Genomic DNA, 12522 nt, shown 5'->3' with positions numbered 1-12522 from the left:
TGTGGACCTGTGAATTAGTATATCTATTCTAGAAAGCAATTTGGAATGATGATCAGTTACCAAACTGTGTATCCCATTTGACCCAGCTATGTTAGTACCATGACTATACCTTCAATAAATCAAGGATAGAGGAAAAGGATCTAAAAGTTAGGTAGATAGATAGATATGTTGTGGGGAAATAGGGTAGGGGGTTTGGGGTAAGGGTTCTTTGAAGAATTACACCCTCTTGTACACAAAACCAATAGAATAAGATAGTAGTTTATTTAGGGGCTGGGGAAGGGAAACCAAGAGAGAAACCCTTGGACTTCTCATGGGGAGAAGGCATGACACAGAGTATGGCTCTGAGATACCAATCTCCTTGAGCAGGAGACATGCAGATACTTTTATAGAGGTCTGATGGTGGTTCAATGAGGTGATCCTCTGACTGTGGAAAGTTCCCCTAATTAGGGAGGACCATCCCCCACTGGTGGTGGCTGGAGGAGCTGGGTGAGGGGTGGCTGTGGATCTCTTGAGCCATCTCTCTGCTCCTCAGGCAACAAAGGCAGCAGCCACACCTAATCTTATCTCCCAGGGGTGAGGGAGACTGGAATGAAGGGTGGTGGTCCTGTAGCTAGCTCAGTCAGGATCTGGTTTGGTTCCACTTATCTCTTCAGGTGTGTCTGTCCTTTGGTTTAGTTTCTCAAGGAGAAGGTTCTTTGATGTACCCCAGAGAACTTCTGGGGTGCTAGGCCCTTTAACAGATAGATAGATAGATAGATAGATAGATAGATAGATAGATAGATAGATAGATAGATAGATAAATGGATGGATAGATAGAAAGGTATAGAAAGAGAGATAGAAAGAAAATTTCTTTGTATGGTACTAAAAATCTTGGAAATGAGGGAGTGTTCCCAAAGAGATACAAAAAGGGGAAAAAATCCTATTTGTACAAAAATATTTATAGCAGCTCTTTTTGTGGAGGCCAAAAGTTAAAAATTGGGGAATAATTTTAGAAAATTTAGAAAAACCTGGGAAGACCTACATAAACTGATACAGAGTGAAGTGAATATAACCAGGAGAACATTATACAATGTAACAGAAGTTTCACATGATGAACAACTCTAATTTCTAGGTTGTTAGGATCTGTCAGAGTTTGTATTTTCTTGGCATAGCATTTAAGAGCCATGATGAAGAATTCTTCCACCATATCATAGAAAGTATATTAATAATTCATATTTATATAGCTCTCTAAGGTTTGCAAAGCTTTCCTCTCAGTGAATCTGTGAGTTAAATAGTTTCATTGTTTTCAAGGCCTCAATATGTGATTTCACTAATATTGGTACTTTCTGATTAGGAAATTTCTTCCACCAGTGCAGATGAACAACACTTTTGCAGTTGCAGAATCTTAACTTAAGAAAGTTGCCCAGACCACCAAGAGCTGAAGTAATTTTCAGAGTAGCAGACAGTATTTGTCAATATTTAGTCCCAGGTCTTCTGAACTTCAAGCCTGATTCTCTATCCACAATGCCCCACAATTCCCGTATCATTATTCCCATTTTACAGGTGGAGAAATAGAGAATCTGAGAGGTGATGCAGCTTGTTCAAGGCCGGGCAGGCTTGAAAGGGTCGGAGTCAGGATTTAAGTTCAGGTTTTTTGACTCCAAGCTCAGCATTCATTAGCCTCATTAGCCCTTTGTCATGTCCATGTCATATATCTGTCTAGTCCTATGAACCAGCTCAGTTTTGCTGGCAGACTAACCTTATGCAGAATCATTACAACTTCTAGGAGGAAAACTGAGGCACTCCTGATTTGGACTCTCTTGATGGATGTGAGATTATAAAGTGGATATCATATGCCTTGCTCCTTATTCTACTGTATACTCAAATCATACTCACAATTACAGCTCCATTCCTGCATTTTAAAATGGCCAGTGCATTATGCATGGGGGAATGTTAATAATACATGTGGTAAAGTATTTATTTTAATCCCACCACCTATAAAAAATAAGTATTTGAGAATGACATTTTGCCTTTTACTTTCCTCAGTACATATCTTATTCCTGAAGAGATTCTCTATAGGCACATAGTCCTAGGAGTGGGATGGGACCTACCTCAAGGACTCAGGGATAGAAATACTCAAGTTTTCCAATGGTCTGATTTGAACCTATTGATTCAGGGTTCAGGAAATGGGTTCCCGTTCATCTTCTGTCTTTGCATGAATACAAATCAATGCAACTTGTGTTGTGTGACTAACCTCATTTCACTTCATTTGAATTCATCAAGAGCACATTAAGTACCTACTATGTGCAAAGCATTGTGCTAGTTACTGCAGATACAGAAAAAGAAGGAGTAAGGATTCTGCTCTCAAGATACTTGCAGTCTATCCAGGTAGAAAGATACCTATATAAATGGCTCTGAAACCAAAATGAGGGGTCAAGGCAAGGAGTCTGGGAAAAGGAGGAAGGAGAGATCATTTTCACAGGATTGGAGGGAATGATATCAACTGTTGTGGCCAGGAGCTTTCCCTGATATTTCTTTAGGCCATTAAGCAAGTCCTTGTGGGGTTTTAATTGATCCTCTGGTATGTCAGAGGTCTTACTATTTATTGACATTTTGGAGGTATCAATGCAGCATTTGGGCTGCCAATCTGTTGCCTTGTACTTTTGTTACACAATGTGCTTGTCTTTTGTTTTGGTCATACACTTCATAGGTTATGTTTTTTAAAAATTTGCTTCTTACATTTATATCATTGTTGGAAATAGGCTACAACCTACATATGCCTATTGGGTGTTTCTCCATTGTCCCTTGGGTCACCTGCAACTTTGGTTCTTTGAAGATTATGGTGTTTCAAGATCCACACTCATACAATATCACCTCCCTTCTACCTCTAAACTCAGCAATTCTATGATGTCATGGTCCCTATAGCTTCCACCTAGGCCCTTAGTGTCTAACATTCAACATATATCACTTTGTCTTATGTTCTAGTCAAACAGGCCTACTTCCTGTTCCCTAAACTCAAAATTCCATTCAGAGAGGTAACCAGAGAGGACAGCAAGAGCTTTCCCCAGGAACTGACACCTAGGGGATACTACTTCCTCTCTGACATGGTCCAGAGACCTTTGTCTCTGTGACTTTTGGTTTCTTGATGGTCTGTACCTCCAAGGGGGTTGAGGGGGAAGGTATCCAGGAAAATGTAGGGGTTTGGGGTTCTTGATGAGAGAAGAAGGGGAGAGGATAGGACACTCATTAACTTACTGCTATTGTACCTGTACATGCCCCCATGGTGGCATGGGGGGAGGTAGCCAAAGGGAGCAAAGATGCTCATAGTAGAGGCTGGAGGCACAAATGATGAGGAAGGGCAGAACAGGATAGGACCTTTGGAGGTACTAGGGCTGGGGTGAACAGAGAAGGGATGAGGGTTTGAGAAATGGGAACAGTGGGAGGGGAATTTTCTTAGGAACATTTTTGCTTAGGAATTTTTGCTTTTGTAGCCTGCAACTCTGAAACACAGGAATTCAGAGAAGAAAGTTTGCTAGCCATAGGACAGTGAATCTAATCACCTTATTTCTCCTCCTAATAAATTTGCTCCAAATGTGAGAATTCCTTGTTTGGGCTCTCATTCCCTCTCATTACCATGCCTTTTTCATTTCTTTTTTTTTAAAAAAAATTTTGTCTTTTGTGGGGCAATGAGGGTTAAGTGACTTGCCCAGGGTCACACAGCTAGTAAGTGTCAAGTGTCTGAGGCCGGATTTGAACTCAGGTACTCCTGAATCCAGGGCCTGTGCTTTATCTACTGTACCACCTAACTGCCCCCTATCACCATGCCTTTTTTTTTTTGTTTTTGGTTTGTTTTGTTTTGTTGGGGCAATGAGGCAATGAGGGTTAAGTGACTTGCCCAGGGTCATACAGCTAGTAAGTGTCAAGTGTCTGAGGCTGGATTTGAACTCAGGTTCTCCTGACTCCAGGGCTGGTGTTTTATCCACTGCGCCATCTAGCTGCCCCACCATGCCTTTTTACAGACAATACTCTAGACTTGAAATTCACTTCATGCTCACATCTACCTCTTATATACCCTAGCATCCTTCAAGGTTCATCTTGAGGTAATTCCTGAAGCCTTTCCTTCTCTTTTTAGGTATTTATACTCTTATCCCTGAACTTATTTTGTATTTACTTTTCTGAATATATGTTGCATTTCTCCAACATGATGTAAAGACAGAGACTGTTTTGTTTTTGTATTTTTTATCCTCAGAATCAACCATGGTGCAGTGCATATATAATAGGTGCTTAATGAACGTCAGTGGAATTTAATAAAATCTGGGCTAGGGGAAGTAATTCAGAGAATGACCACTGAGGGGAAGCCAAGAACCAAGGACAGGTATGAGGAAAATGTCCTTATGGGCTTCTTTCCCCTTATCACTAGTTGGGGGAAAGAGCCAAATTGGACTTTTAGAAGAGGTAGGATGGAACCTGAGGTAGAGCACGGTCAAAACCAATGAAGACAATCAAGGAAGGGCTGCTCTGGGGCAAACTCATCATCATAGGTCTGAGGTAAATGGATGATAATTATGGCTCACATTGATACATGGATTTATAGTTTTGTTAAGTGCTTCACTCACACCATTACCCTTTTGAATTGGTAGCACAAGTGTTGTGGGACTTTCACCTAAACTGGAACACTTGGTGTGCTGCCATATATGAGACATGACCCTGGTTGGTGGAGAGAAGGCCAAATGCCCCAAATTAAACAAGCATTATTATTCACATTTTGCAGTTGGAGAAATCAAGGTTCATGGGAACAAAATGACTTGCTGCAGGTCACACTAGGTGTAGTGGTTGTTATTGTTCAGTCGTTTTCAGTGGTGTCCAGCTCTTCGTGACCCCATTTGGGGTTAAAGACACTGGAGTGGTTTGCCATTTTTTTCTCTAGTTCATTTTACAGAGGAGGAAATGGAGGCAAACAGGGTTAAGTGACCAGCCCAGGGTAACACAGCTAGTCTCTGAGGCCAGATTTGAAGTCAGGAAGTGACGTTCTGACTCCAGGCTGGGAACTATCCACTGTGCCAACTAGCCTTCCTGGTGCATACCTGTAATCTCTGCTGGAAGGGAGGCGTGAGGCTAATATATTCTTTGAACTGTAGTCTGCCTAAAGCTGCTTTTAGAGACTTAATCCACAGTAAGTCTGATGAGCTTCTGGGAGAGGGGGATTTTGGGAGGAGGAAGCTAGGCTAAGGAAGAAGGACCAAAGAAACAGTAAGTCAAAGCTATTGACTTGAGAGGTTGAAGAGATCACACAGTGAGTTGCTTACCTACCCTCAAGTAAATTACAATGTGAGGTGGGGGATAGGAGGAGGAGAGATATCTTTCTCCTATAGCATGAGCCTTTTAAGTCAGTAATTAGAGGTTCTTTCAGGACTAGTAGGGTTTGGGAATGAAATAAAAAAGTGTTTTCTCTTCCTCTTTTCCCACTTCCTCTTTCCTCATTGTGCATGTTCTCCAGTGTTCTTTTCTTGGATCCTTTTCTCTCCTTTCTTGATGCCTCCTCCCAGGGCAATCTCATTCCCTCCCACTTCACTTTTTTTTTTTTTCAGGGCAATGAGGGTTAAGTGACTTGCCCAGGGTTACACAGCTAGTAAGTGTCAAGTGTCTGAGGTAGGATTTGAACTCACGTCCTCCTGAATCCAGGGCCTGTGCTTTATCCACTGTGCCACCTAGCTGCCCCCCCCTTCACTCTTTATTGTCACATCTATGGAGCAACTCTCAAAAAAAAAATATATATATATATATATATATATAAATATATATATATATAAATTGTCACATCTATGGAGCAACTCTCAAATATATATATATACATCCAGCCCTGACCTCTCTTCTTAGCTTTAGTCTCACATTTTAAAATGCCTCTGGAACCTAAGTATCTCACTTGCCCCTCACACTCAGGCTTACCTAATTATCTTCTTCTAGTTCTGCAAACTAATGACTCTTTGTGAACATCCCGTTTCTGTTGGTGGTGCCACCATTGGCTCAGTGTTCTATCTGGAAATACTAATATTATCTAATACTTCCCTCTCTTTCTTCTGCCTCATCTTATCAGTAAAGAAGACCTGTTAACTCTACCTTCCTTGACACCCTTCCCCCATTTTTCATTCTTTTTTTCCCAGGCAATGAGGGTTAAGTGACTTGGCCAGGGTCACATAGCTAGTAAGTGTCAAGTGTCTGAGGCCAGATTTTAACTCAGGTCCTCCTGAATCCAGGGCTGGTGCTTTATTCCCTGTGCCGCCTAGCTGTACCCCCACCCCCATTCTTCATTCTTTAGGCAGCTAGGTAGCACAGTGTATAGAGCACTAGGCTTGGATTCAGGATGACCCAAGTTTGATTCTGCATATGCTCTCTGTGTGACCCTGGGAAGATCACTTACCTCTCTCTGCCTCAGTTTCCTCATCTATAAAGTGACGATAAGAATAGCAACTACCTCCCAGGATTGTTATGAGGAGAAAAAAAAATGAGTTAATACTCGCACAGTGTCAACCGTAAAACACTATATGAATGCTAGCTTTTATTATCATTATTTATAAATGTTTACTGATTTTATTCTCGTTGCCCCTGCCATAATCTGAGTGATCATTACTACTGGCTGGACTATGAAAAACAGCCTTCTTCTAATCTCCTTGCCTCTAGTCATTCTATTGCTTCCTCAATTTATCTTTTACAATGCTGCCAGTCCGTGATCATAGGGTCAGGGCAAGAAGGGACCCTCAGAGGCCATTCAGTCTACCCTGCTCATTTATCAGAGGAGGGAATTGACACCTAGGGAGGTTAAGTGCCTTACCTTTGCCCAAGGTCACATGGGTAGTAATCATTATTAACCCCCCTCTCATGGACAGATCTGATTATTTGTGGGAGAGGGGAGTGTCAAACAATAGACCAAACTTTCCAGTCTAGTAGATTTCATCCAGCTTTCAGACAATGCTGTCCTTGTGGCAGTCTTAGTAAGTTCCTTGGGCAAGGTCAACATTTCCAGCAAGGAGGGGGGGTGGATTTTATATATCTTTTCCCCTCAGGTCCTGACATTCTCTAATTCAACTGTTCTCACATGGATTCAGGAGAGGTAGCTTCACTTTACTGATGATGCTGATTGAATCTCTTCTCATCTCCCCCACCCCACAGTTCAGCAGCTGGGGATGTGAAGGGATAATGGGAAGAAGTACAGCAGGCTATGGTTGGTTTGAGCTGTTTTTTAACATCTCATCCAAGTTAATGGGGTTTTGATTCCAAATCGATATGACACACCAGGTAAATTCTCAATAGAAAGGAGAGGATTTTAGGGAGGGTTTATTAGAGAGGCACCACAATTCATTTCTCCTCCAACAGAAAGGATTGACAATGCGTGTATCTTAAGGTTACCTAAGTCTGGGTTAACAAACCTAGACTTGATATGTTTTTTTTTTCTTATTTTCTTGCAAATTCCACATCCTTTAATTATAGGGGGAATTGGATTGTCTTAAAAATAACTGTGTGGCCTGGTTTCCAGCACTCTCAGCATCCTGTTTGCCCTCCTCTGGGTGTTGGCCCTTGTCGATGTCTCTCAAAATGTGACAGCCAGATTTGAACCCAATACTTTGATGGAATGTGACCATCAGAGAAGGGATTGAGCTTTACACTTTCTTTGCTCTGTAGACTGTGCTTTGAATGAATTTTTTTGGCTGCCACATCATAATGCTGATTCATATAGGTCTTGCAATCTATGAAAACACACACATATATGTGTGTATATGTTATATATAATGTGTTAGAACATATATTATATCACAACAAATTATACACCCATGTATAATACAACATACATACAACACACATATATACACAGACCATATATAACATATACACAACACACACACACACACATATATATATATATACAACATTTATACAACACACACACACATATAAAGCATATCCCAAAACTGTTTCATAACATTATTTCCTTTTTTAATACTTGTGTAGTTAATAGGATTCATATGGTAGAAAGAACATTGGTCCTGGAATCAGAGGGAGTTGGGTTCAAATCCTACATCTGACATTAGCTATCCAGGACTAGAAAGTCATTGAATTTAGAGTTAGGAAAGACCTCAATTGCCCTCTGGATGAATTCATATGAGAGAGCCCTCACCAATACATACCAGACAAGTGGTCATTGTCCAACATCTATCTGCTTGAAGACCTCTAATGGGGGGTGGGGGTGGGAATCCACTACCTTGAAAGGTAGCCCATTCTACTATTAATTTCTCTGTGTCTCAGTTTCCTCATCTGTAAAAGAGTCATAATAGGAGTGCTTACTTTATAGGGTAGTTAGGAGGATCAAATGAGAAAATATGTGTTAAGTACTTTGTGCTACAGAAATGTTATCTATCTTGGATGGGGCAGCACAGTATTTTGAATAGAACTTTAATCTGGCAGTAAGGTAGACTTGGGTTCAAGTCTTGTCTCTGAGAGCTACTAGCTATGTAATCAAGGATGAGTTATATCACTTCTCTATGCCTCAGTTTCATCATCTATATGGGCATATTCTTACAGGGTATTGGTGAAGCTTGAGTGAGAGAAAGAATTTAAGTGTTTTGGAAACTTTACTATATACATGCTAATTGTTATTACTTGAAAGAGTCAAGACTTTTTAAAAATTTAATTTAATTTAACAAGTATTTATTTTCTCTACCCTCCACCTTCCTCTCTCCTCCCATTGAGAAAGAAAAAAAAAGCCCTTGCATGGTTAAACAAAATAAATCCCCCCACTGATCATCTCCAAAAACGTATGGTTCATCCTGTATCTTGAGCTTATTCTCCCTCTGACAGGAGGCTCTTCAATGGTCCAGAGAACAATAGTTTTTACTAGTGTGGACACGACCTTCACTAATGTGGATCTTCATCTTTGTATGCTTTGTTCTAGGAGGTGGTCCTTTTAAGTTTCTGTGACCATAAAAGTCATTCAAGTGGTGATTTATGGGCCAACCTTCAAGTGACAAGGCTCTTTGGATTTAACTGGGTGGCTCCTTCAATAACAGACAATCCACCATTGGGCTCTCAACCAAAGCTGTTGCAGCTCGATCAGTCCCTTCAGAGCCTATGCTGTGCTACTCAGGGTCACCTCCAGTGCCACAATGAGGCATCTGCCAAGGCCTTCCTCTCATATTAAAAAAATACTTCATCTGAGATTTTGACAAGTCAAGTGTGTTAAGTACAATTGCCAATACTCATAGCTTGAAAAATCATAAAGACCAATTTCGGGCTGTAGAGCAGGGTCCCATTGTGAACAGGCTGTAAAGCAGAATATTGAAGTGAGCACAGTAATGTGTGTGTTTTAAAGAGAGGCAGCTCTCACTGATCATTTGTTAGAAAAAGCTGGGGTTCAGAATACATTTTGATTTACAACAGAGGCAAATTACAATTCCACTTTACATCTGATGGGCAGAAGATGGGCTCTGCCTCATTAAATCATGAGATTAGTGCTCTAGTTTGGTCCCCATTCATGTGAACAGAGGAAAATGTTACAGTCTGAGTTATTAGATTTTATTTGCAGTGTTAGCTGACTTTCTATTCGAACAGCGTTTGTACTGTGTTGGTCTTCTCAGTGTAAGGCCCCTAGAGAAGGAGCATGGGGTTGGTACTGAAATGAGCACAGAGTTTGGAATCAAAAGACCTAAATTTGAACCCTATCTCTGCTGCTTATTAGTTGTGCAGCCTTTGGCAAGTATTGGGAAGAACAGTGGACTTGGCATCAGGAGACCTGGATTTGAGTTTGACCTCTGAAACCAATTCCCTGTGCAATGGTTGGCAAGCCACTTAACCTCTCAGTTTATTCATCTATAAAGCAGGAATAATGACTCTGTCTCACTTCATTATCATGAAGATTAATGTATCAGAAAATACTTTGTAAATGATGATGGGTCTTACAAATGTTTAATGACGTGTGAGAGATACAAGATGATTAACAACATAGAGACTACCCTCAAGAAGCACTTATTTGAAGAGAGTGAAAATGTAGATAAAATGTTTAATCAAGCTGTTTAACAACCAATCCTCAAAAATGTATGCACAGAGCACTTTTAAGTTTAATATTCATTATTAACATTCCTCCCCACCCCCATCACTTTCTTAAGTCTAAACAATCAACAAAACCAAATCTGATTTGTTTGTGGCTATCTAAGGAGATATCTTACTGAAAATTTAACAATCAACTTTTTTGAGCTGACTTTAGAACATGCTTGCTTGGTTTTAATACAAAAAGAACATTTTTAGTGCATGTAAAGCTAAAGAGAGAGTGTTGATGGTACTTAAAAATATTGAGAGACCACTGGAGGGGTCAAGGGAATACTTAATTAAAGAGAAAACCTTTGTCTGGGGGTTATTTCCAACTGAAGATCAAATGAGATAATTCAAATATTAAGTGTGAATTTGTTGACCTGAAGCAAAAAGTGTTTATGATTGCTGCTTTGTGATATAGATTGAGATCAGAAGTGCTACTCCCCATTTCATTCCTATTTTTTAATTCATTCATTGTTTTATTCTTTTTTTTATTATGCTCTGATGTTCTGGATCTTTTGTTCCTCCAGATTAATTTTAGTATTTTGTCTAGTTTTGTATATCTCTTTAGTTGTTTGAATGGTAAATCTACAAATTTTGATTATGTTGGTATATCACATCAAAAAGCAGTAAATATTCCTCCAGATATTTAAATTTTCAAAAATTTCTTTAAATAGCATTTTGTAATTATAACAATACAGACTTTGGATACACTTTGGTATATTGATTCCTAGATATTTTATGGATTTTGTGGTTGTTTTGAATAGACTTTCCCTGTCTATTATCATTTCCTGGATTTTGTTGCTGATATGTGGAGATACTGTTAGATTTTTGTGGGTTTCTTTTCTTTTTATATATATATATATATGATTTCATTTTATTCTTTTTTTGTGTGAGGCAATTGGGGTTAAGTGACTTGCCCAAGGTCACACAGCCAGTAAGTGTTAAGTGTCTGAGGCCAGACCTGAACTCAGGTCCTCCTGAATCCAGGGCTGGCGCTCCATCCACTGCACCACCTCGCTGCCCCATGGGTTTATTTTCTAAACTACAATTACTGAAGCTATCAGTTGTCAAATGTGTTTCTTTGCAGATTCCTTAAGATTTTCTAAGTAAACCATTTTATAATCAGAAAAAAAATTAAGTGTGAGCTTTCAGTATCATCACTGTTCTCATTGTAAGGTGTTGTTGAAACAAGCCAAATGGAGACACTTTCCTTCCTCTTGTTTTTCTTCTACTATATTCCTTTCCTTTTTTTTTTGTGGGGCAATGAGGGTTAAGTGACTTATTCAAGGTCACACAGCTAGTAAGTGTCAGAGGCTGGATTTGAACTCAGATACTCCTGAATCCAGGACTGGTGCTTTATCCACTGTGCCACCTAGCTGCCCCCTCTAATATATTCCTTATTAGTCTCTTTGGTTGAATCATCATCTATTAGTTGTGGGTATCCCTCAAGGGATATTTCCGTTTTTACTTTGCCCTTTGATTCTAAGAGTTGAGGACAGTTTTCTCTCATGATTTCTTAAAATGTTATATCCAGGCTCTTTTAAAGTCATGGTTTCCTCCTTCATATGTTTTCTTGGGCCTTCTCTCTTCTATCTTGCTTAGTGATTTCATTAGCTCATATGGATTCAATTATTATCCCTCCCACTTCATAAAATGCTTTCAATTAGTTTATTAAGTGTATACCCTGTATCTGGCACTGTGCAAGGCACTAGTGATACATGTACACTGGATTTAACAAGCCTCAGTTGGAAAGAACTGGCATTCTAATAAAGGAGACAAGGAGATATACATACATACATACATACATATATATATATATATATACACATACATACATGTATATAAAGTAAATATAAAAAAGAATAAATACAAATACAGAAAAATTAGTTAATACAAGCTAGTCTGAGAGGGAGGGCAATAATAGTTGAGATTAGAAAAGGCTTCATGTAGAAGGTAATGCTTTAGTTGCATCTTGAATAAAGACAGAGATTGTATGAGACAGAGGTAAGGAGGGAGTGCATTCCAGCAATGGGGGAGAAAAGTAGAGAGGCAGGAGATGGAATCTCTCCTATGAGGAAAAGAGAGAAGGCCAGTTTGACTGCATTGCAGAGGGAGAGTAATGGTCAATGAGGCTGGAAAGATAGACTGGGAACAGATTGTGAAGGTTTTTGAAACTAAGCATAGGAGTTTATATTTGATTCTAAAGTCAACAGGAATCCACAGAAAATGATTAAATAGGGGAGTGACATGGTCAGAGCCACACCCAAGGAAAATCACTTTGGCAGTTGAATGGAACATGGACTGGGATAGTGAGGGACTTGAGACAGGGAGAACAGTTATAGGACCATTGAAATGATCTAAGTGAGAAGTGATGGAGACCTGAAACTAAGGTGGTGTTTGTGTAAGTAGAGAGAAGAGGTCAGATGTGAGAGGGAGAAAGAGCAAAATTTGTCAGTTGGATAT

The sequence above is a fragment of the Dromiciops gliroides genome, chromosome 3 (assembly GCF_019393635.1).
Source record: "Dromiciops gliroides isolate mDroGli1 chromosome 3, mDroGli1.pri, whole genome shotgun sequence".
NCBI classification, from domain to species: domain Eukaryota; kingdom Metazoa; phylum Chordata; class Mammalia; order Microbiotheria; family Microbiotheriidae; genus Dromiciops; species Dromiciops gliroides.
The sequence above is the reverse complement of the archived record's forward strand: the minus strand, read 5'-3'. Positions refer to the sequence as shown.